Here is a 25803-nt window from a genome sequence, read left to right as displayed (position 1 = left end):
TATAGTTGTACATATTGATGGGATTTGTTGTTACATATTCGTACATGCACACTATACAACAATATAATTTAACCAGTATCACTCCCCAGTACTTCTCCCCTCCCTCTTCATCTCCCACCCCTTGGTCTCTTTCTTCTACTGATCTCCCTTTGATTTTTAGATCTACCCCCACCTTTTTTTCCTTTTTCCCCACAAGCTAATCCATTATATCTTATTAACTGATCATGTTTTATCTCCACATAGCTAGTCTTTAATACACACAAAATCCAACCACCCCAGAATAATGCCTAGCCTCCAAAGATTCATTTTTAAGAATTTTTATGAACCTGGAACCTGTGGAAAAATCCAATATTCTTTCTTGTTACCCCAAGGGCCACTCTAATGTTAAAATTAGAAGTTTGGTTTATTTGTGGTGAGGGGTGCTGGGGACTGAATACAGGGCTTTGCACATGCACTGAGATATACCCCAGCCCTAAAATTAAGTATTACTCTAGAAAACCATATAATACTGTCCTCTTGAAATTTTGCCAGGGTCACTTCTTGACACCAAAATGCTAAGCTAGGATGAGGATGTAGCTCAGTGGCAGAGCACTTGCTTGTAGAAGCTAGAGAATCTGGGTTCAATCCCCACTACAAGAGGGGGAGGGCATGACAGGGAAAAGAGAAAGGAGAGAGGAAGAAATTTGTTAGTTAACTGATTAAGTAACGATTAAGTACAATGAAGTTATTTTATAAAATCTTCAGCTGGAATACAAAGGGAAAGCACTTACTCAAAGGAAAATTTGGAAAACCCAGGAAACAAAGAACCTGATACTTAGAGATAGGTAGTATCTATCTCTAATTAGAGATAGACCACCACTCCAGTGGTGAAAAACAAGACAACTGGAGGAGAAAAAGAAACTGGAGGGGCTGGGGTTGTGGCTCAGTGGTAGAGCGCTTGCCTAGCATGTCTGAGGCGCTGGGTTCGATCCTCAGCACCACATATAAATAAATAAGCAAAATAAAGGTATTGTGTACAACTACAACTAAAAAATAATTAAAAAAACAAAAAAGAAGCTGGAGTATTGCACGATTTAGAGTTGGTTCATAATCCCTTTATTCCTATTTATTCAGTTGTTGTAGTACAGGGGATTGAACCCAGGGGTGCTCTACCACTGAGCTACATCCCCAGTTCTTTCTTCTTCAATTTTTATTTTGAGAGGTCTCACTTAATTGCTTATGGTAGCCTTGAACTTACAATTCTACTGCCTCAGCCTCCCAAGTCACTGAAATTTCAGGTGTGTGCAATAGCATACAGCCCCTTTATCCCTTTTCTTTTCTTTTTTTCACTAAGTACCATGCTAGGCATGGTGGTACACATTTGTAATCCCAGCTGCCCAGGAGGCTTAAGCCAGCCTCAGCAATTTAGTGAGACCCTGTCTCTAAATAAAATATAAAAGAGTGCTGGGGATGTGGCTCAGTGGTTAAGTGACCCTGAGTTCAGTTCCCAGAACCACCCCTGCCACACAAACACAAAAACAATGTTTCCCCTCTCCAATTACAAAAGAAACATATGTTCTCATATACTACTTTTCCGATTGCCAAATCAGGTACTAAATACATCATATTCATCGAATATAAAATATTATTCTATTTTTAACTTACATTTAATTTGAATTAGCTACTCAAAGTAACTACTCTTTTATCTGCCATTTCTTGTGTTGAGGTCCTACCCAACTATATCAACAGTTCTTCACACTCCATGTACAAAAAAATATACATGGAATAATTAAGTTTCTTGCCAAAATATCCTATATAAACTCTAGTCTGAATTCACAACAACAATTCCAACATTATCATAAAATTCCCATAGCAATCAAGTATGATGCTCACCTGATTACTAGCCCAGATGTATTGCCTCATCCATCCAGGGTAAAGTATTAAGAATAGTATTTATCAAATGTAACTTGGAGAGACACTGGGAAAAGGTAGTGGATAACATGCAGGACTTTAAATATATGGACAGAACATATTAACACCTCTTCACCTTCCTTACAAACCATAAAATTCCCATAGCAATCAAGATGCTCACCTGATTACTAGCTGAGATGTATTGCCTCATCCATCCAAGGTAAAGTATTAAGAATAGTATTTATCAAATGTAACTTGGAGAGACACTGGGAAAAGGTAGTGGATAGCCTCTAGCAATTCACCTGGGAGGGGAAAAAAAAAATTATCTCTTTAACCACTCTGAATCCAGCTCTAACAATCTTTCCGCAATAAGTAATCAATCAAAAGTCTCACAATAGTTCTGCTATTTCACTGGACTCTATTTGTTTATTTGTCTGTTTAAGTATCAGGAATCGAACCTGGGGCACTTAACAACTGAGCCACATTCCCAGACCCCCTCTATTCTTTTTAGTTATACATGATAGCATGTATCTTGACATATTATACGTATATGGAATATAATTTCTCATTCTTTTGGTTACACACGATATAGAATTATATTGGTTGTGTAATCATATATGCACATAGGATATAGTAATGCCTGATTCATTCTACTATCTTTCCTATTCCCATTTCCTCTCCCTTGCATTCATTTCTCTTTGTCTAATCCAAAGTACTTCTATTCTTCTCTACCTGTCCCCCTTATTATGAGTTAGCATCCACATATTAGAGAAAACAATTGGCCTTTAGTTTTCTGGGTAGCCCAGCCCCCCCCCACACTTTTTAATTTTTTTTTTAATTTTGAGACAGGTTTTTGCTAAGTTTCTTAGGCCTCACTAAATTGCTGAAGCCAGCCTCAAATTTGTGATCCTCCTACCTCAACCTCCCGAGTTGTTGGGATTACAGGTGTGCACCAACCATGACTGGCTTGAATGCTATGTTTTAATTAAGTGACTTGGTTCTAGTTCAAAATTAATTTGAAGCTACCTTTCTTCTTTCTTACTCTGAAAAGCTGAATACCATCTGCCTTAACTATAAAAATCCCCAGAGACTTCAATTCTACAAGAGCTCTACATAGTTCTAAATTTAGCCAAGTAATAGAAATAGGTGGAAAGCATGCAATTCATTTTAATATCCATACTTTTATGTTGCCAGGCAGCTATTCTCTTAAGCAATCTTAAAGCAGTCATCTACATAAAATGATACATCTATAAGTCAACTAAAAGGTTAGCAATGGTTAATTAAAAGACTATCTATGACTTCTGGAAATGATCACACACACCCAAAAAATATTCTGTATTCTCCCACAGGGATAACATGCAGGACTTTAAATATATGAACAGAACATATTAACACCTCTTCACCTTCCTTACAAACCATGTTTATGTTTCCACATCAAATGAAAGCACAAATAGATTAATGGGGTTCACCTTCAGAATAAAATGTTTTTTATGGATGGGAAAGACATGTCTTGCGGCTGGGTTGTGGCTCAGTGGTAGAGCACTTGCCTAGCATGTGTGAAGAATTGGGTTCGATTCTCAGCACCACATAAAAATAAATCAATAAAATAAAGGCCCATCAACATCTAAAAAAAAATTTTTTTTAAATAGACTTAGGTGGGCACAATATCTTTTTATTTTATTTTTATGTGGTGCTGAGGATCAAACCCAGTGCCTCACACATGCCAGGCGAGCACGCTACCACTTGAGCCATATCCCCAGCCCAAAAACTTTTTTTAAAAAAAGAAAGACATGTCTTATTTTTATGTAGATATTAAAAAGGGGGGGGGGGCCTGGGATTGTGGCTCAGTGATGGAGCGTTCGCCTAGCACGGGCTGGACCTGGGTTGGATCCTCAGCACCACATAAAAATAAAGGTATTGTGTTGTATCCATCTACACCTAAAAAAAAAAAATATTAAAAAAAAAGAAAGAAGTACATTTATTCTCAAACTACTGGATCCATTAAGTGATTTTGCTGTATCACATACCAATTCTAAGGTTTTTGTTGCTGTTGTTTGTTTGTTTGGGTATTGGGGATTTAACCTCAGATGGAGCCCTTCACCACTGAGCTACATCCTTAGTTTTCAATTAAAAAAAAAAGACTTAGTAGTTAATGGGCTTTATTTTATTTATTTATATGCAGTGTTGAGAATTGAACCCAATGCCTCACACAAGCTAGGCAAGCACTCTCCCACTGAGCCACAACCCCAGCCCCCTAGTTTTTTAATTTTTGTCTTGAGACAGGGTCTCAATAAGTTGCTGAGATTGGCCTCAAACTTGAGATCCTTTGCCTCAGCTTCACAAGCTGCTGGTATCACAAGCATGCACCACACACCTGTTTCTAAGACTAACTCCATTTTGGATTTTCTAAAATATCAGACCTCTTAAGGAACTATGAAACTAAACTCTATCAGAAATGTTCAATACAATAAACACCCTAACTTCAGGTCAATTTCCTACATTGTATTCACAGTCCAATATGTAAAATATACATAAGAAGGAATTCAAGATGCAGGTTCAAAGCCCAAAGTACAAAGGGGGTTTAGAAGTTTCCCTAGCTAAGACAATTTTTATTTTAATTCAGACAGCCCAAGACACAAAGAGTGAAACAAATCAGCCAGTCAAGGTGATGCACACCTATAATCCCAACTACTTTGGAGACTAAGGCAAGTTTAAAGCCAGCCCTGGGCAACTTAGCAAGACGCTGTTTCAAAATAAAAAAAAAAAAAAAAATTTAAAGGGTTGGGGATGTAGCTCAGGGTGCTTTTACCTAGCATTCACAAGGCTAGGCAATCCTAGATCAATCTCAGGAACCACAAAAAATATGAAGAAGACTGAAACAATTCATAAGTGACTACAACCTGGACTACATAAGAGTAACAAGATATTGATACTTATTTTCACTTTCATGTCACCACCAATTGGGGGGGGGGGATAATAAAATGCCAATCTGTTGTGCAATATCTCTTTTCTCTACAGATACCTATAGTTCACTTCACTCTGTGAAATAATTCAGCTTAGATAATTTTATTATATCTGAGAAGATTCAAAAGGTCTAAAGTCTGCAATCTATTTTTTACTAGAAATAACTGATCCCATAAATAATAAAAGGAAAATATTTAAGAATGAGAGGTAGCCAAGAGCAGTGGTGTACACCTACAATCCCAGCAGCTCGGGATGCTGAGGCAGAAGGATACTGAGTTCAAAGCAAATCTCAGCAACTCAGTCTCTAAATAAAACAAAAAAACAGGGCTGGGGATGTGGCTCAGTGGTTAAGTATTCCTGAGTTCAATCTCTAGTATTAAAAAAAAAAAAAAAAAAAGGAATGAGAGGTAACTTTCCCATAAAGGATCCCACAAAAGAAATCAAGGTTCTGTCAGAAACTATTGACTTCAGGAAGTCAAGTGTGGTAGCATACACCTATAATCCCAGCCATTCAGGAAACTGAGGCAGAAGGTAAATTCAAGGCCAGCCTGGGCAATTTAGCAAGATCGTGTCTCAAAATAAAAAACTTTTAAAGGGGCTAGCCTTGGTAGGGCGTGCCTGTAATACCAGTGGCTTGGAGGCTGAGGCAGGAGGACTGTGAGTTCAAAACCAGCCTCAGCAAAAATGAGGGGCTAAGCAACTCAGTGTGACCCTGTCTCTAAATAAAATAAGGCTGGGGACATGGCTCAGTGGTCGAGCACCCTGGAGTTCAATCCCCAGTACCCCAAAAAATATTTTTACAGGGGCTGGAACATATCTCAGGGGTAGAGCACTTGCCTAGCATTTACAAGGGCCTGGGTTCAATTTAGGACAATTGTAGGTTTTTTTTAACCAGTCAATCTTGTTGGGACTTTTAATACTGACAGCAAGGTTCATAACTTTTTTAAAAATAACAATTCCATTGACCTCAAAAAGGAGAAAATTAAGATTTTCCCCCCATAAAACAATACTAAGTATAACTAGCAAATGTAAACGGAATGAGATAATCTGAGAATGAACATTTTGAAATCATCAATTTAATAACAGATTCGGACAATGCTCATCAATACATGCCAATGCCACTGGGGAAAAGGTAATACAAAGTATTACCTTTTCTTGAAAGTATCATCCCACAGAGCTGGGGATGCAGTTCAGTAGAAGAGCCCTAGCATGCGGCAGGCCCTGGCTTCAATCACCAGGACTGGAAAAAAAAAAATCATCCCACAGACTGTTTCTTTCCTTCTTTCATCCTCCTCCTCCTTTTTTTTTTTTTTTTTTTTCTGGAGACAGTGGCCTCACTAGATTGACTAGGCTAATCATGAACTCCTGGGCTCAAGTGATCCTTCCATCTTAGCCTCCTGAATGGATAGGATTACAGGTATGTACCACATGTCTGGCTTTCAAATATAATTTCTTAATTACAATAAGGAAAAAGGCACATTTACAATGAAGAAATCTAGCAGACATAAACTTAACCAAGTGATCAAACTTAACAACACCAATAACTGGACAAAGTGACATTATATACACACAACATCACCTAGGTGGTATTCTTGTCACATGTTTACCCCGAATCTAATGACAAATCCAAACTGTAGAATATTTTTTTTTTAGTTGTAGTTGGACACAATACCTTTACTCCATTTATTTATTTTTATGTGGTGTTGAGGATCGAACCCAGGGCCCTGCACATGCTAGCCACAATCCCAGCCCCTAAACTAGAATATTATTCAAAATAGTCTGGCCTAGACTCTTCAAAAATATCAATGACAACTATATGTCAAAATGCATTATTCTGTAAAATTAATTAATAAAAAAGTATCAATGATAAGCCAGGAACGGTGGCATACACTTGTAATCCTAATTACTAGGAAGCTGAAACAAGAGGATCACAAGTTAGAGGACAGCCTGGACAAGTTATCAAGACCCTATCTCAAAAACAAAATTGTAAAAGGGCTGGGTATATAGATCAGCACTAGAGCATTTGCCTAGTATGAGGCCTTGGGGTCAGTAGTCCACAATATTGAAAAACAAAACAATGACATGAAAAAAAAGAAACAACACGTCTCTGAATTAGGACACAAAGAACACTACAAACATGATAATTAAATGTAACAAATGACACTTGAATAAATGTGGAGCTATAAAGCATATTGCAATAACTGAGAAAATTTATAAACTATATACATGTATCACTGTAAAATATTTTGTGATTATAATGAGTTTGAAAATGGCATTTTTAATACAAAAACATTTTAATATAAAAAATATAAACATTTTAATATAAAAATGGCATTTTAATATAAAAAAACACTTGTTCTTCAGTGATTAGATGCTTAAGAAATTTTAGGGTGAAGTGTCCTAGTGTTAGTAATTTATTTCTAATAAAAATTAGAAATAAAAATTCCTAATACATACTAAACTACAAAAAAATTTTTGTGGGCTGGGGTTGTGGCTTAGCGGTAGAGCGCTCGCCTAGCACGTGTGAGGCTCTTCTGGGTTCGATCCTCCTCAGCACCACATAAAAATAAATAAGTAAAATAAAGGTATTGTGCCCAACTACAATTGAAAAATAAATATTACAGGGGCTGGGGATGTGGCTCAAGCGGTAGCACGCTCGCCTGGCATGCGTGCGGCCCGGGTTCGATCCTCAGCACCACATACCAACAAAGATGTTGTGTCCGCCGAGAACTAAAAAATAAATATTAAAAAAATTCTCTCTCTCTCTCTCTCCTCTCTCACTCTCTCTTTAAAAAAAAAAAAAGAAAAATAAATATTACAAAAAATTTTTAATATTGCATATACTCCTGTAGAAAGGGTTTAAAAGCAAAACAGAGGGAAGAAAGCAAGCTCCTAAATGTGGCAAAATATTATCAATCGATAAATACAGGTAAAGGTCATACTGGAGTACACTGTATCATTTCTTCAGCTTTCCTATAGTTCAAAATTCTTCCACAAAATTATTGGGGCTAGAAATAAAAAAGATCAACAGTATCTTTATGGGAATTACTATTTTGGAGATTAAAACGTATTCTATCTAAGGCCCAATAACAAATCCTCCAGTCAGACAAATAGATCTAAGAACATACTCTATAGAACATGTCAAATCATGGAAAAAGCTTCCCAGCTTACTTTTTATTTCTTCCTCAAAAAAATCACTAGTGGGTTACTTATTAGGAATAATATAAACTGCCTTGATCACAAAATGTCAAATCTTTTTTATTTTTTTATTTTTACAGTTCTGGAGATCAAATGCTGGGCCTCATGAAAGTAAAGCATAAGTTCTACCAAATGAGGTACATCCCCAGCCCTAAAACAAAAGAAAACAAAAGGCACCTAGCACAAAGGCACATGCCTGTAATCTCAGCAACTAGTAAGGGGAGACAGGGGAAATCACAAGTTTGAAGCCAGCCTCAGCAAATTAATATCTTAATTTAACGAAACTATGTCTCAAATAAAAAATAAAAGGAACTGAGGATGTAATTCAGTGATAAAGCATCCAAATTCAATCCCCAACACACACACACACACACACACACACACACACAAAGGCATTGAGATCCAAAGTCAGAGCCCAGTACAGTGGCTCATGCCTATAATCCCAGCAAATCAAGAACCTGAGGCTGGAGGATGCAAAGCTCAAAGTCAGCTAACAATTTAGCAAGACCCTGCTTCAAAATAAAAAATTAAAAAGGATGGGTGTGCAGCTTAGTAGTAGAATGCCCCTGGGTTCAATCTCCAGTAAAGAGAGAAAGGTGGGGGAAGGATACAAAGTACAGTATCATCAGATCAGGAGTGGTCCTTCAAAGGATATTTCCTGGGACTCCATGTCAGATCTCGTCATCCTACAAGTTTGCCCTGGGTGATCTCACCCCCTATTATGGACTGTACCCCCTCATGAGCAGAGTACTCCTAAATCTTGCCTCTCTCCAGAGCTCCAGACCTATTTAGACAATGAGCTGCTAGACATTTCTAAACATGAATGCTTTACCAACATTCCTCCACCCCAAACTTGCCCTTTACTTATCTCAATTAGCAACCCAACCCAGTAACCCAAAACAAATCTGACAGCCATTCATTCACATTTCTTTCCCTTTCCTCCCACATTTAAACAATTGCCAAATTCTAGTACCATCTCCTGGATCCATTTGATCTTCTCATTTTCTGTCCCCCCTTCCCCACTCCCACCACTTCAGTGCAGAGCATTTAATAAATGGGGCAAAGCCTCCAGAGCTCTCTTCCACATGGAGCAGAGTAAAAGGCAATGTACCAATGGTGGCTGTTATGTCATCCTTTGTCTCAGAATTAAATGTCTCTAGCCTATCCCTGATGGACACATGTAGCATGGGTGAGGAATAACATTATTTCAAGTTCCTGAGATTTGCTGGTTGCTTCTCAACTGATATATCTCAGTCTATCCTGACTTTAATATACTACAGAGCTATAAGAGCCTCCCAACAGTGTCTCTCCCTCTACTCTAAATCCTCTCTTTTCATTAAATTTCCAGCATAGCTTCCTTTCTAAAATACAAACTAATCAACCTATTTCCCTGATAAAAATCTTCTGAGGCACTGAGCGCAGTGGCACATGCCTGGAATCCCAGCAGCTCAGGAGGGTCTCAATAGTCATGAGAATTTCAACAGTCATGCAATAAATATTCTAATTTTAAAAAATATTTTAATAAAATAAAACCTGGCCGTATATACAGCCTTTTCTCCAGTCATTCAAACTAACAAGTACTAAGCCAGCCTTGGCAACTTAGCGAGGCACTAAGCAATTCAGTGAGACCCTGTCTCTAAATGAAATTCAAAATAGGGCTGGGGATGTGGCTGAGTGGTTGAGTGCCCCTGAGTTCAATCCTCAGTACCAAAACTTCAGAGGCTCTGCCAGGCAACATGGCACATGCCTATAATCCCGGCTCTTTAGGAAGCTAAAGCAGTGGGATCCCAAGTTCAAGATCAAATTGGGCAATTCGGCTCTAGGCTTCACTCTGCTTTTGGAGTCCTGGGTTGCTCTGCTATATACAGGTGTTAAAGATCCCTAGAAAGTGGGACTATCTCCTGAGCACCAGGAAATGGATGCACTAAGAATGAATTGATAACATTACTCAGAAACAAACAGAAAAAAGAAAACAAAGAAGCATACAAAGAAAATCAGAAGAATCAACAACTTTAAAAACGAAAGGGAGCACTGGATCACCTAGACAAAGAGGTTAGAAGTGGCCTTTGGAGCAATGAGAGAAGGTTGTGTTCATGAGATAGAATTCAAAGTAGTTAGAGAAGGATGGAGGGCCAGTGCCAAGAAAATGATCCCTGGAAATCATCAGTTCTCACTTTCAGACTAAGTCAGATCTTGCAGCAAATCAAGAACCTGAGGCTGGAGGCTGGCAGTGAATCAATAGATGGGAGACCCCTGGAATCCCTGCTACAAGCTATGAAACACTGATTTGCATTTGAGCAGCAAGGCAGTGTGGGCTCTGGTTTAACACCCACTTCCAGACAACATGCCAATGCCTGAGGATGGAAGAGAGCCCTGACCCCCAGGTCTGATTTATGCTTGTGATCCTCCTGCCCTCAGCTTCCTGAGTCACTCAAATTACAGGCATGTGCCACCAGGCCCAGCTTGAATGATTCTTCAAAACAATTAGACCTAAAGGAAAAAAAAAATACCAATGCATAAAAAGAGTATATTCCATACATTCCCATCATATGGAGCCTGCAATAATAGAAATCAGAAAGTGGTGTCTGGGTCTGAAAGAAGGAACTTGGAAATAAGGGAAAGGGAATTTTCTGGGCAGGTGGAAATGCTCTTTCCTGTCTGATACAGTGGCTGCCTGCCAATGAAACGGTAGTGGCTAGAGGGAGGTACCAAGGGATTGAACAACTTATTTAATTCTAACTAATTTACATTTTTTAAAGATGAAGCATACAGAATATTTTACCCTTCAACACAACCTGTATTTCACTTTAACTTAAAATTGAGCATTAAATGGAGATGTGCTATTGGTGCGAAATATGTCACAATTTGTTAAAAAGTAGTAAATTTTCTTATAATTCTGATCTAATTATGTACTGAAATAATAATATTTTAAATACATTATGTTCAAAATGCAATATGAGAATGTTTGTACCTGTTCCTTTTTGCTTTTCATAATGTGGCTCTAAAAACTTGAAAATTAAGTGGGTAAAAATAAATAAAACTACATGGGTGGCTCTCAAAAAAAAAAAAGCCAGCCTGGGTAACTAAGTGAGAAATAAAAGTAAATAAATAAAAGTCCATAAATAAAAAAATTTTTTAAGAGAGAGTAAGAGGGCTGGGGATATGGCTCAAGTGGTAGCACGCTCGCCTGGCATGCGTGCGGCCCGGGTTCGATCCTCAGCACCACATACCAACAAAGATGTTGTGTCCGCCGAGAACTAAAAAATAAATATTAAAAATTCTCTCTCTCTCTCTCTCTCTCTCTCTCTCTCTCTCCTCTCTCCCTCTCTCTTTAAAAAAAGAGTGAGAATTTTAATATTTATTTTTTAGTTCTCGGCGGACACAACATCTTTGTTTGTATGTGGTACTGAGGATCAAACCCGGGGCCACACGCATGCCAGGTGAGCGCGCTATGGCTTGAGCCACATCCCCAGCCCCGATAAATTTTTAAAAAGTAAATAAATAAAAGCTGTAGGGATGTGGCTCAGTGGTAGAATGCCCCTAGGTTCAACCACCAGTACCACAAAAGGAAGGAGAAAAAAAAAAAACTTCAAAAGCTATCTTTGCCTCAAAATATTCCAAATTCCTTAACATAATTTATAAAGCCCACCATAAAAAGCAGGCCTTAACCCAATTATAACTATATAGCATAACTATAAAGCTCTAATAAAATTTTAAAAATCAGGCCCTACAGCTGTTGCAGCATCTAGTTCATCTTGAGAATTTCAATAGTCATGCAATAAATATTCTAGTTTTTTAAAATATTTTAATAAAATAAAACCTGGCTGTATAAACAGCCTTTTCTCCAGTCATTCAAACTAACAGCATTCAGACATAACAACATCCATACATAATAACATTCTTTAATGTCCTTGAGGTTTTTGCCCAGGCTATTCTATATACTTAGAATGCCCTCCCAGGCACCATGTCTTTGTTTGCCTAGCCACAGGCGTCTTGTCAGCAGCTGTTCCACCCATTCTCTCAACAGCTATTCAAATTTGCCTCTCTTCTCAAAGATATTCTACCAACCCTTAACACACAAGCCCTCTACCCTAAGAGAGTAAGTCTCCTATATCACAGGGAATATAAATGTTAACAATTATGGCAGGAATTCCCTCAAATTCCTTTGTTCAGATACCAAACACCCTTTCTTTTTATTTATTTATTTATTTTTAATATTTATTTTTTAGTTTTCGGCGGACACAACATCTTTGTTTGTATGTGGTGCTGAGGATGGAACCCCGGGCTGCACGCATGCCAGGTGAGCGCGCTACCGCTTGAGCCACATCCCCAGCCCTAAAACACCCTTTCTTGAAAAAAAAAACTTTCTTGACCTTGTCATTCTTATCTTAATAAACGAGAAAATAATGATTATAATTCTTCTACTTTTTCTCTACATGCTCAAGAATTTCACAAGATAATCACCTCTCTTCTTGTTCGCTGCCCTCAACATACAAATATGCTTGAGTCTCTCACCTTAAAACATTTCCTTGAGGGCTGGTGATATAACTCAGTGGTACTGCTCTTGCCCAGCATGCAAAAGCCCTGGGTTTGATCCCCAACACCACCAAAAAAAAAAAAAAAAAAAAAAGGAAAAAAACACTTCCTTGAGCCCCATGTTCCCTCTCACTACTGTCCTTTCTCCATTTCACTGCATCACCTGGAAAGGCAGAGCTTGCTTACACCATTTTTTCTTCCCTCCCACTTATTCCTTAATCCAATGCAGTTTGGCCTCTGTACTCATCAATCCAGTGATTCTGCTCTCCCTGAAATTATTGATTACTTAAGTAACAAATTCAGTGAGCTTTTTCTTTCTTTATCAGACTTAAACTTTCCGCCACATCTGATAACTATTACTACCTTCCTCCTTCTTGAAAGTCTCCTAGTTCTCATCACACATACATTACTGGCTTTCCATCTTTCTGGCCTCCTCTGATTCCTTCCAGAGCTCCACTTTGACCAGTTACACCTTTAACTGCTAGTGTTCTCCAAAGCTGTCTCCTCCACCCACTCTTCATGCCCCTTAGCTGACCCAAACCCATCACCTCAACTTCAATGCATACTGCTGATTCCCAAATCTCTCTTCAGCCCCCAATTCTTCTCTCGACCTCCATACTAGTATATCCAAATGCCTACTATGAATTTATTTCCATGATTCCACAGGTACCTCAAATTCAACCAGTCTAAAACTTTTTATTCCCAAACAAGCATTTTCCTATATTCCCTAATTCACTGATATCACTAAGTTGTCTCGGCACCCAGAAAAATAGAAGTCATCCAAGGGATCACCCTTACCACTATTCATTCTCTCACTGCCTATGTTTGTCTCTCTCTCTCTCTCTCTCTCTCTCACACACACACACACACACAATCTCCATGTCTAACAGATTGTATCTTTTGTTTTTAAAGAGAAAGAGAGAGAGAGAGAGAGAGAGAGAGAGAGAGAGAAAATTTTTTAATATTTATTTTTTAGTTTTCGGTGGACACAACATCTTTATTTCATTTTTATGTGGTGCTGAGGATCGAACCCAGCATGCCAGGCAAGCGTGTTACCGCTGGAGCCACATCCCCAGCCCCAGACTGTATCTCTTAAATTTATCACTTGAATCCATCCATCACTGTACATTTACATGACCACTTTGGACTTTTTATGTGGATTACTGTGACTGTCTTTAAATGAATTCCCTGATCTCAATCTATTTTGTAATGTAGTCCTCAAATTGCTATAAGTGATATTTTTTAAAAAGTAAATCCTCTCATAGTTTAAGACATATTCAAAAAAAATTTTTTTTGAGAATTTTAATATTTATTTTTTAGTTCTTGGTGGACACAACATCTTTGTATGTGGTGCTGAGGATTGAACCCGGGCCGCACGCATGCCAGGCAAGCGCGCTACCACTTGAGCCACATCCCCAGCCCTTATTCAAAATTTTTTTGCCTATCAGGGGCTTCAAGACTGGGCCCCTAGGGGCTGGGGATGTGGCTCAAGCAGTAGCGCGCTTGCCTGGCACGCATGCGGCCCGGGTTCGATCCTCAGCACCACATACAAAGATGTTGTGTCCACCGAAAACTAAAAAATAAACATTAAAAAATTCTCTTTAAAAAAAAAGGACTGGGCCCCTACTTATACAGCCTTTTCTCTAATCTCCAGAAACATCCATTCTATACCTTGCAGTCTGGTAAAGGCCCCATGCTGCTCTGCTCTACACCTCCACCCTTACATACGCAGTTCCACTCTACAACTTTCTTCCTCATACTTCTCCACCTAGCTAATCTCTAGTGGTCCTTCAAGATTCAGCTGGAGCATTATCCCCTGACAGAAAGTTTTTCCAGACTTCCTTTGTGCTCCAAAGCACCCTTGTACATTCCTCTCAGTGTTCATTAGACTAGAGAGTTGCTGACTGACTTGTTTGAACTCTTTTGAAAGTAAGTAGTGGTCAGTTGTTTGTTTCTGTTTTTTTAACCCTAGCACCTAGAATTGTAGCCATTTAAATGCTGGTTGAATTAATGAATCCATTGAGATAAATTCAAACTTTACCCTCTTCTGAAGAGCTGAATATAATTTGCCAGTTTGGGCTAACTATCCCTCTTCATTTTCATATTTTTATCACCTCTTTGTCACACTTATTACCTTGTAGTTCATTTACTTTTTTTGTAATCTTCAATAAATCACAAGCTTTTTTTTTAGAGTAAGGGCAATGTCCCATTTATCCTGGTATTCTCAGCATGTAACTTAATAACAAATAAAGCACTTATTAAATGTTTGAGTGAATGAAAGAGAATGCTTTTTCATGAATTTTCTTAACCTTAGATCCTTACTTGGGAAGCAATTCTGTAATATTAATTAAAGATCCCTCTTTCTACTGGGCATGGTGGCATATACCTGTAATCCCAGTGACTAAGGAGGCTGAGGTAAGACTGCAAATTTGAAGTCAGCATCAGCAACTTAACAAGACCGTCACTTAGCAAGACCCTATCTAAAAATTCTAAAAAATGTTTTAAAAGGGCTGAGAAGTGGGTAGCTCAATGATAAACTTCTCCTGGGTTCAACCCCTCGAATCCCACCCCACTCCAAAAAAAAAGAGAAACGAGAAGATCTAGAAACTCTTATTTAAGAGTGTACTATCCTTGGCTGGGGTTGTGGCTCAGCGGTGGAGAAGAGTATACTATCCTTGGCTGGGGTTGTGGCTCAGCGGTGGAGCGCCCGCCTGGCACGTGCAAGGCCCTGGGTTCGATCCTCAGTACCACATAAAAATAAAAAAAGGTATTGTGTCCAACTACAACTAAAAAATAAATATTAAAAAAAGAGTGTACTGTCCTGAAAGAAAACATATATTTCTCTAAAATAGACTAAAAAACTGACAGTTTCTTTGATTTCTAAGCTAATACTATATGACAGGTACACAGTGCTCCAAAGCAGTTAAGTAATAGGGTTACATTTGTGTTAAGTGAAAAAGGAAGGGTTGGTAAAGTGAAACAGTGGCAAGTAAACACCCACAATTCTCCCAATTCTCCCCTGCCCCGCCTCAACCATTCTTTTTTTTTTTTTAGTACCTTTATTTATTTATTTATTTTTAATGTGGTGCTCAGGATAGAACCCAGTGCTTCACACATGCTAGGCAAGTGTTCTACCCCTGAGCTACCACCACAGCCCCACCAACAATTCTTAATTGAAAAGATATCATCTTTCCAGAGGGCCTCACAGGGCTAACCATAAGTAAATGGGATAAAATTGAATTTCAGTCCCCTACTGTAGACAATGAATAAAATACAAGTCAACAAAAAGAGAATAAAGAAAAGAGACTCTATGGCCTGGAACAAATTACAGATCTGAATGGATACTATAGCTAGGTCCAGTCAGTCCAATAAATTGGAAAAAAAAATTGCCATTTTTCCCCAACCAATGAGAAACTAAGAAACAGAAAAACAAGAAATCAGTATTAATTCCTAAGAGAAATGGCAGAGAGAGGAATAGAGAACACATAGAAATAAAGGACAAGAGTCTGACAATAAAATTGTTCCCAGTTTTAATAGCACTAGAGAATATTATTTAGAGACTAATAATTCTATAACGTTTAATAAACTTTCTGTGAGGTAGGCTATGCTTGCTGACTATGGCCACAAAACAGAGGTAAATATATCCCAGCTACTTGGAAAGTATGTATACTAATAGATACTTTTTATCCCTCTTTTGTATAATCTACCTACATATAAATAGAAAAAAATATTGAACCTAGTCTCAGAATCCATTAAGCACATCTTCAATCATGAGTACATTTCAAAACAATATATGTATCAAGAAGTATTACCTTATCTAACCTAAAGGATAACTCTAAAAGTCAGTTTTCTTTTACACTAAATGGAAGCAGACCACCAACCCCATTTTGCACATGAAGACGCTGATTCAGCAGTTAGGGCTGAGGATGTAGCTCAGAGGTAGAGTACTTGTCTACCCTGTGTTTAATCCCATCAAAAGGGGTTGGGGGAGAGAAAAGTAAAGAAAATGGGGAAAGAAACAGACTTAAAATGGGGATGAATCAACAAAGCCTCAGAACTTTTACTTTTTATTTTATTTTATTTAGGTGGTGATCATACTGGGTTGAACCCAGAGGCTCTCTACCACTGAGCTACATCCATCCCTAACTTCTTTATTCTTTAGAGAGACAAGGTCTCACTAAGTTGCCAAGGTTGGCCTCAAACATGCAATCCTCCTGCCCCAGACTCCTGAGTCACTGAATTTATAGGTGTGGGCCACAGTGCCCAGCTGCCTCTGATAATCAACAGGGTTAAAAATGCAAAGCTTGGGGCTGGCGTTGTGGCTCAGTGGCAGAGCGCTTGCCTAGCACGTGTGAGACAATGGGTTCAATTCTCAGCAACACATAAAAAATAAAGGAGTATTACACAGCACTAAAAAATGACAAAATCAGAATTATTACGCAGCACTAAAAAATGACAAAATCATGGAATTTGCAGGGAAATGGATGGCACTAGAGCAGATCATGCTTAGTGAAGCTAGCCAATCCCTAAAAAACAAATACCAAATGTCTTCTTTGATATAATGAGAGTAACTAAGAACTGAGCAGGGAGGAAGAGCAGAAAGAAAAGATTAACATTAAACAGAGACACGAGGTGGGAGGGAAAGGGAGAGAAAGGGGAAATTGCATGGAAATGGAGGGAGACCCTCATTGTTATACAAAATTACATATAAGAGGTTGTGAGGGGAATGGGATAATAAACAAGGAGGGAAATGAATCACAGTAGATGGGGTAGAGAGAGAAGATGGGAGGGGAGGGGGGATAGTAGAGGATAGGAAAGGTAGCAGAATACAACAATTACTAATATGGCATTATGTAAAAATGTGGATGTGTAACCGAAGTGATTCTGAAATCTGCATTTGGGGTAAAAATGGGAGTTCAGAACCCACTTGAATTTAATGTATGAAATATGTTATGTCAAGAGCTTTGTAATGTTTTGAACAACCAATAAAAAAAAAAAGGTATTGTGTCCATCTACAACTAAAAAGTAATTAAAAAAAAAAAAAAAAAAGCAAAGCTTTAATCATGTAGCTAATTTTACTCCCTCTTGCAAAAACCAAACATACCTGTATCTTTCAAGATTTCTCCTATGGGGGGAGGGTGTTGTTTGTGGCTCAGTGGTAGAGTTCTTGCCTCACATGTATGAGGCATTGGGTTTGATCCTCAGCACCACATAAAAATAAATAAAATAAAGTTTAAAAAAAAAAAAGAGTTATCCTATCATACTTGTCAAATCTACTTAATTTTTCAGTCATCATACTTAATTAAAAATAAAAATACTTGGACTAGGGTTGTGGCTCAGTGACAGAGCGCTTGCCTAGCCAAGTGTGAGGCACTGGGTTCAATCCTCAGCACCACATAGAAATAAATAAATAAAAGTATTTTTTAAAGATTTTAAAAAATGGGCTGGGGATGTGGCTCAAGCGGTAGCGCGCTCGCCTGGCATGCGTGCGGCCCGGGTTCGATCCTCAGCACCACATACCAACAAAGATGTTGTGTCCACCGAGGGCTAAAAAATAAATATTAAAAAAAAAAAAAAAAAGATTTTAAAAAATAATAAAGATATAATAATATTTTTTTAAAGTTTAAAAATAAAAACATTTCCCCATTATTATTCAGGGAAAATACTACAAGTACAAACCTCTTATTCCTATTTCTTCATGGTCAAAAATACAGCTGGTATAGAATACAAAACACAAAGAATAACCTTTGGGGTTTTTTTTTGCAAACTCAGGGTCTTGCACCAGGCAAGCACCAGACAGAACTTTAATGGTAAAGGAAGCAAAGGCAAAAACTAAGTTCAGGGTCTCAGTTACCTCAAGCTTTGGTACAGCTTTCTATCCCATATTCAGATTCAAGAACAATCTCTCTAGGTTACGGTATTAGCTAGGAGAGGCAAAACTGGCAAAATCACAACTTAGACCATACACCGCTGGAACACTTGTCTCAAACCATTTCTTTCTCTTTTCCTTATAGCCTGTAGAGGAATAGAACAAAATCACATACTCTGGAGAGCTCTTTTGGCACTACAGAGATCATGATCCTAGCAATTTTAACTTCGGTGTGAGAAGAAACTCAGAATGGAAAGTATAGAACGAAAAGCTTTGTGGAAATCGGTTCCAAAAAGGCAAAGTGAAAGGTTTTAGATGCCTTTGAAGGATTTTAGAACATGATCCTAACCCAGTGATGGTCTTTGTGTGGTGGTGGTTTTGCGGTAGAGTGGTGTTCAAGAGAAACCCTGGTGTATTTGAAGGCAGCAAAGTTAGATAACGAGGATGGTGAAAGAACACGTAACGGGATCTGTAACTGAAACCTACCACTGAGAACAAAAAGAGTAACAGCAAAATATAAGGCAGGTAAGATACAGTGGCCAGCAAAACCTTAGCTTTTGTACAAAAGACATTAAGCGATTTTAAGCAGGAGAAAATAACAGACTATTTTCTTTGGGTAAGGGTAAACAACTAAGTGAAAGATTAGAAGGAGCAAGACTAGAGCAGGGAGGTCAGTTGAAGGCCATAACAGTTGTAGAGATGAGAGATGATGGTCTCCTGAACTAAAGAAGTGGCAATGAGGGCTGGGGATATGGCTCAAGCGGTAGCCCGCTCGCCTGGCATGCGTGCGGCCCGGGTTCGATCCTCAGCACCACATACCAACAAAGATGTTGTGTCCGCTGAGAACTAAAAAATAAATATTAAAAATTCTCTCTCTCTCTCTCTCTCTCTCTCATACTCTCTCTCTCCCCTCTCTCACTCTCTCTTTAAAAAAAAAAAAAAAAAGAAGTGGCAATGATGATGGAGATATGGAAAGATTCAAGAGCAATTAAAGAGAATATGGGGCTGGGGATGTGGCTCAAGCGGTAGCGCGCTCGCCTGGCATGCGTGCGGCCCGGGTTCGATCCTCAGCACCACATACCAACAAAGATGTTGTGTCCGCCGAGAACTAAAAAATAAATATTAAAAAATTCTCTCTCTCTCTCTCCCCCCCTCCTCACTCTCTCTTTAAAAAAAAAAAAAAAAAAAAAAAGAATATGAGTTACAGCCAGGCACAGTGGCACATGCCTGTGATCTCAGCCACTAGGGAGCCTGAGGCAGGTGAATCCCAAGTTCAAAGCCAACCTCAGCAAATTAGCGAGGTCCTAAGCAACATGGTGGCAAACACCTATAATCCCAGCAAGCTGGGAGGTTGAGGTAGGAAGATTATAAATTTGAGGCCAGCCTCAGCAACTTAGCAAGACTCTCAGCAAATCAGTGACACCCATCTCAACATAAAAAAAAATAAAAAGGACTAAGGATGTAGTTCAGTGGTAAAGTACTCCTGGGTTCAGTCCCCAGTACAAAAAAAAAAAAAAAAAAGAAAGAGAGATATGAGTCTACATAACTTTATAACAACCAGATAATAAAGAGTAAGAGAAATTCAAGTTTAACATACAAGTTTCTGGCTTATACAACTAAGTGGTATAAGGACAAAGAAAATTGGGGAAAATATTTTTTGTTGTGTTTTTGTTTCATAGTTCCGGGGATTAAACCCAGGGTCTCATTCATGCTAGGCAAACACACTACCACTGAGCTAAACCCTCAGTCCTGAAAAATTATTTTTGCTTTGATTATGTTGAAAGGAGAGGTTGAGGTACTGCGTAACAGCCAAATGGAAATGTTCAAGAGACCAGTGAATAAATGAGTCTGGAGCTCAGGGAAGAGATTAGAACTGGAGAAAGACACACAAAATGTCTCAGTTTATAGTAATAAATGCTAAGTGAAGTTATCAGAGTGGATTAGAGTATCAGATCATGAAATGTCATCCAAGAGAACTGACCAAAGACATCAGAAACACCTGGAATGTTTGTTAATACATGAATTCCTAGGCTCCTTCCAAAATGTACAAAATCATAATCTCTGGAATAGAGTCAGACACCCAAATTTCATTCATTTAATACATGTGCAAAGAGAGACTATCATAGACATTAGGAATACAATAGTTAATAAATAAGGTCCTTATTCTCATAGGTTTTAAGTTGTATGTATGGACCAGACTATGGACAAAAAAAAAAAAAAATCAAACAAAATAACTTTAAAGTTTGACAATTTTGGATAAGGTGCTCAGGGAAGGTCTATGAAGGAATGAGTTTAGACTGAAAAGGTAAAGGAAGGTGAAGACCTGGAAGACTATTAATATAAAGCATAAGGATTTATAATAAATACAAAGGTCCTAGGGAAGAGAAAAGCCATGGTGGCTGAAGCATAAGAAGGAAAACGTGACACAAAGTAAGTTTCAGAAGGCTAGCAAAGGGTTTTATAGGCCATATATACATATATTATTTTTTTACCCAAGTACAGGGGATTGAACCCAAGTAATACTAGTGACACATGCTAGGCAAGTGATCTAACTAAGCTTTATCTACAAACATTTCTTCTTCTTTTTTTTTTTTTTTTTTAATTTTTGTTTTGAGCCAAGGCTTGCTAAATTGCCCAGGCTGACCTCAAACTTGTGATCCTACTACCTTAGTCTCTCAAGTAGCTACAATTACAGGCAAGCACCACTAAGCACAGCTATAAACCATATTCTTAACAAATTCTCCAAGATGCTATGTCACCAGATTTAAGAACCAGAGAAGGGGCTGGTGATGTGGCTCAAATGGTAGTGCGCTCGCCTAGCATGCGTGAGGCACTAGGTTCAATTCTCAGCACACATAAAAATAAAAACTAAAGATATTGTGTCCACCTAAAACTAAAAAATAAATATTAAAAAAAAAAAAAGAACCAGAGAAGCCTGGTATGGTGACGTACACCTGTAATTCCAACAACTCCAGAGGCTAAAGCAGGAGGACTGCAGGTTTGAAGCCAGCCTCAGCAACATAGGGAAGCCTTCAGCAACTCAGCAAAACCCTGCCTCAAAATAAAAAAATAAAAAGGGCTGGAGTGTAGCTCAGTGGTAAAGCTGCAGAAAAACAGAATAAGGCAAGGATGAAAAGAGGTCCATTAGAATTTATAAGGTCCACCACATTCTTCCTATTGATTTTGATAGATGCTGGGCCTGCTTCTTCAACTGCATTAGAAAAAGTAAATAACCACTGCTTTTATGGTGTACGTTCACCTGCTACCCACTCACAACACACTGCTTTCTGAAAATTGATCACTGTCCTAAATTTTCTTCTTCTTTTTTTTTTTTTTTTTTTTTTTTTTTAACACAGAATCACAAAGATAGGATAAGAAGTACAATGTTCCAGGATAGGGAGAAAATATTTTAAGTATATCCAGTATTAAGTTTGGATTGTCAATGCCTTGATTATTTTCTTATTAAGCCTACAAAAGCTTTCACAAGTATCAGCTGGGCACAGTGGCACAAGCCTATCTGTAATCCCAGCTGCTGGGGAGGCTCAGGCAGAAGGATCGAGAATTTAAAACCCACCTCGGCAACTTAGTGAGGCCCTGTCTAAATAAAATATTAAAAAAGGGCTGGGGAGGGGTTGGGGTTATAGCTCACAGGTAGAGCACTCACCTAGCATTTGTGAGGCACTGGGTTCAATCCTCAGCACCACATAAAAATAAAATAAAGATATTTTGTCCACCTATAACTAAAAAATAAAAATAATAATAATTTTTAAAAAGGGCTGGGGAGCCAGGCTCAGTGGCCCACACCTGTAATCCCAGCAGCTCAGGGGCTGAGGCAGGACAATCCCAAGTTCAAAGGCAGCCTCAGCAATGGTGAGGCCAAGATGCTAAGCAACTCAGAACTGGTCTCTAAATAAAATACAAAAAAGGGCTGGGGTTGTGGCTCAGTGGTTAAATGTTGCCATCAACATGAAACATACCAAAAACATCCACCCAAGGAAGATAATGGACCAATAAGCAGAGGAAATTTGTTAATGAAGTTCAAACAGTTTACCTCTATTATCTTTTTTTTTTTTTTTTTTTTTTTTTGGCTGGGGCAGGTACCAGGGATTGAACACCAGCCACATCCTCAGCCCCATTTTATATTGTATTTAGAGACAAGGTCTCATTGAGTTGCTTAGGGCCTTGCTAAATTGCTGAAGCTGGCTTTGAACTCTCGATCCTCCTGTGTCAGTCTCCGGAGCCCCTAGAATTACAGGCATGAGCCACCCCACCCGGCTTATCTCTATTCTCTACATTAGATAAGAACAGTTCAGAAGACTGAGAGAAGAAGCAGCCCTGGGGATAGAGCTCAGTTGGTAGAGTGCTTGCCTCACATGCATAAGGCCCTGGGTTCAAACCCCAGTACCACAAAAAAAAAAAAAATTTAAAAGAGACAAGGAGCAAAATTACCTCCAAAAGATCAAGACAGAATTTGGTTTGCAGGCTGTTTTTCTTTTTCTCTTCCCACTACAAACTCATAATCAGTATCAATTAGAAATAAACTGAGTGGGACTGGGGATTTAGCTCAGTGTTAGAGCACTTGCCTAACATGTGCAAAATCCTGGATTTGATCCCCAGCACCAAAAATAAAGACTCAAAGTGAGTTCCTTTATTTTTTTTTAATATTTATTTTTCAGTTTTCGGCAGACACAACATCTTTGTTTATATGTGGTGCTGAGGATCGAACCCGGGCCGTACGCATACCAGGCGAGCGCGCTACCGCTTAAGCCACATCCCCAGCCCCAAAGTGAGTTCCTTTAAATCCTGTTGATTACCTCACTAACCATTACACTTGAGTTCTACAGAATAAACACAAAGCTGGGGTGTAGCTCAGTGGTAGAACACTTGCCTAGCATGTACAAATCCTCAGTTTGATTCCCCAGCACCACACACACATATACACAAATATATACATAAAATGTATGTATGGATATCTGTATATATGTATACACACACACACACACACACACACACACACACACACACACATATATATGTGAATGATAAGGACCTTAAGCTGATAACTTTTGAGACCTCAGAGCAAGGTACAAAACTATAGTGTTTGCTTGCTGGCAAAAGACTGAAGTCTCCAAAAAAGCTATAAGACATACTTTTCACGCAAAGAGAGAAATGAAGAATTATAACATCTGTCCAGGTTAGGAAAAAGAACTTCCGGGAGCATTTACCAACTAGCTCCTTTTTTTTTCCTCTAAGAAAACACCCAGAAATGCCTAAAAACTGTATCCATGAGCCATGCAGTGAGTCATGCACAGTGGTGCACACCTGTAATCCCAGCAGCTCAGAGGCTGAGGCAGGAGGATCACAAGTTCAAAACCAACCTCAGAAATTTAGGACCTAAGCTGCTTAGTGAGACCCTGTCTCAAAATTTAAAAAAGGACTGGGAACGTGGCTCAGTAGTTAAGTGCCTCTGAGTTCAATCCCCAATGCAAAAAAAAAAAAAAAGTCACTAAAAGACTGTTAAATGAAATGGTTTTTGGTTTGGGTTTGGGTTTTGTGGTACCAGGGATTGAACCCAGGGGGACTCAACCACTGAGCTACATCCTCAGCCCTTTTTCATATGTTATGTCAAAAGAGGGTCTGAATTACTTAGAACCTTACTAAATTGCTGAGGCTGGCTTTGAACTCTCAATCCTCCTGTCTCAGCCTCCAGAGCCACTGGGATTACAGGTGTGTGCCACCTTGTCCAGCAAGTGGAATATTTTCTACACAGAGGGTAAAAAGGATACAAAAGAGGGAAAATACTCAGGCCGCTGGGTATGAAGTTGTCTAAAATTAGATACACCAACTGTGTTCATGCACACATCTTCAAGCAATGAGTCTAGTTATTTTTCTTACTTGTAAGTTGGCAATACATTCCACACAGAGACAGTTCTTTACCCAATCTTACAAAGATGCTCAGAAAAACCCTTAAAAATAAAATTGGGACTGGGGTTGTGGCTCAGTTGTAGAGTGCTTGCCTAGCATGTGTGAAGCACAGGGCTCGAATCTCAGCACCACATATAAATAAATTAAGAAAATAAAGGTCCATCAACAACTAAAAATATATAATTTTTAAAAAATTGTCCCACAAAATTCTCTCCTTTGCAATTACTGAAACCATATAATGAAAATTCAACACTTTTTCCCTCTTCCTCAAAATCTACTTTTTCCTGAAAGTTTATCACAGTCATTAAGAAATTGCTATGTACACTGAAGCATTGTCAGTAAATAGTACTTATCTAAAAATGAGAATATGACACAGAGGTTTAAGTGTCCTGAGGACCTGAGAAAAATTTCTTAGAAATTTTATGAAAGAACTTAAAAATGGGCAACAAAAAGTTTGGTAGAAGCTTTTTCCAGATATGCCTAAATTGTGTCAGAAATTATTCACAAAACAAAAACTACTAATATACTTCTGATGCTGTTACTTCTTTACACTAGTATCAGAACCACATCCAGTCAAATGCATATCAGATCTCCCACACACACGCTTTTTTTTTTTTTTTTTTTTTTTTGTGTGTGTGTGTGTGATGCTGGGGATTGAACCAGGGCCTTGTGCATGCAAGGCAAGCACTCTACCAACCGAGCTATATCCCCAGCCCATTGGATCCCCAATCTTTAATTCCACTGGAGCTATTCTCTCACAGGCCTAGAAGCTTTCAATGTCCTGGAAGATGTTTAATTAAAAGACATAACTTTGCCACAATCTTCCTGCAAAGAGTTTTTAAAAAAAAAAAAAAAAAATTAAAAAAAAAAAAATCACACCTCATTCTTGGCCTTCTAAACTGGAGAAGAGTAGCCAAGATTGCTCCAAAGAAAAATCTCATCCAGTGCACTCTTGGCCAGAAAGTCAATGAAGGTAACAAATGCACCAGTCAAGAAGCAAAAAGAGGGCTGGGGATGTGGCTCAAGCGGTAGCGTGCTCGCCTGGCATGCGTGCGGCCCGGGTTCGATCCTCAGCACCACATACCAACAAAGATGTTGTGTCCGCCGAGAACTAAAAAATAAATATTAAAAAAATTCTCTCTCTCTCTCTCTCCCCCCCCCTCACTCTCTCTTTAAAAAAAAAAAAAAAAAAAAAGAAGCAAAAAGATAAATGAGGGATAATCCACGTAACTCAGAGGGCCTGTTCCTTTTATTCTCAAATGTAACGTAGATTAGTTACTGAAAATGCTCCCCAAAATGAATTTGTTAAAAAAAAAAAAAAAAAAAAGAATTAAATGTGCTCTAAAACCAAATACTCCACTATTTTTTTTTTAATTTATTTTTATGTGGTGCTGAGGATCAAACTCAGGGCCTTGCATCTG

General features: G+C 38.5%; 1 protein-coding gene across 10 annotated transcripts in view; it reads right to left on the bottom strand.

Annotated features, from left to right (window-relative positions):
• R3hdm2 (R3H domain containing 2) overlaps positions 1-25803 on the bottom strand; it is a 147477-nt gene that overhangs the window by 118833 nt on the left and 2841 nt on the right. For 5 of the 10 annotated variants that reach the window (XM_077799220.1, XM_026398275.2, XM_077799219.1 and 2 more), the window contains exon 2: positions 2072-2192. The exons of 2 other annotated variants lie outside the window; for them this stretch is intronic. The gene's annotated coding sequence lies outside the window, so the exon portion shown is untranslated. Of the gene's footprint in view, positions 1-1872; positions 1972-2071; positions 2193-25803 lie in introns of those variants that run through there. 3 more of the 10 variants (XM_077799221.1, XM_026398272.2, XM_077799223.1) reach the window with 1 other exon arrangement.

This window comes from Urocitellus parryii, chromosome 5, assembly GCF_045843805.1.
Source record: "Urocitellus parryii isolate mUroPar1 chromosome 5, mUroPar1.hap1, whole genome shotgun sequence".
Lineage (NCBI taxonomy): Eukaryota > Metazoa > Chordata > Mammalia > Rodentia > Sciuridae > Urocitellus > Urocitellus parryii.
Note: the sequence above shows the minus strand (reverse complement) of the source record. Positions and strands in the feature narration are given on the sequence as shown.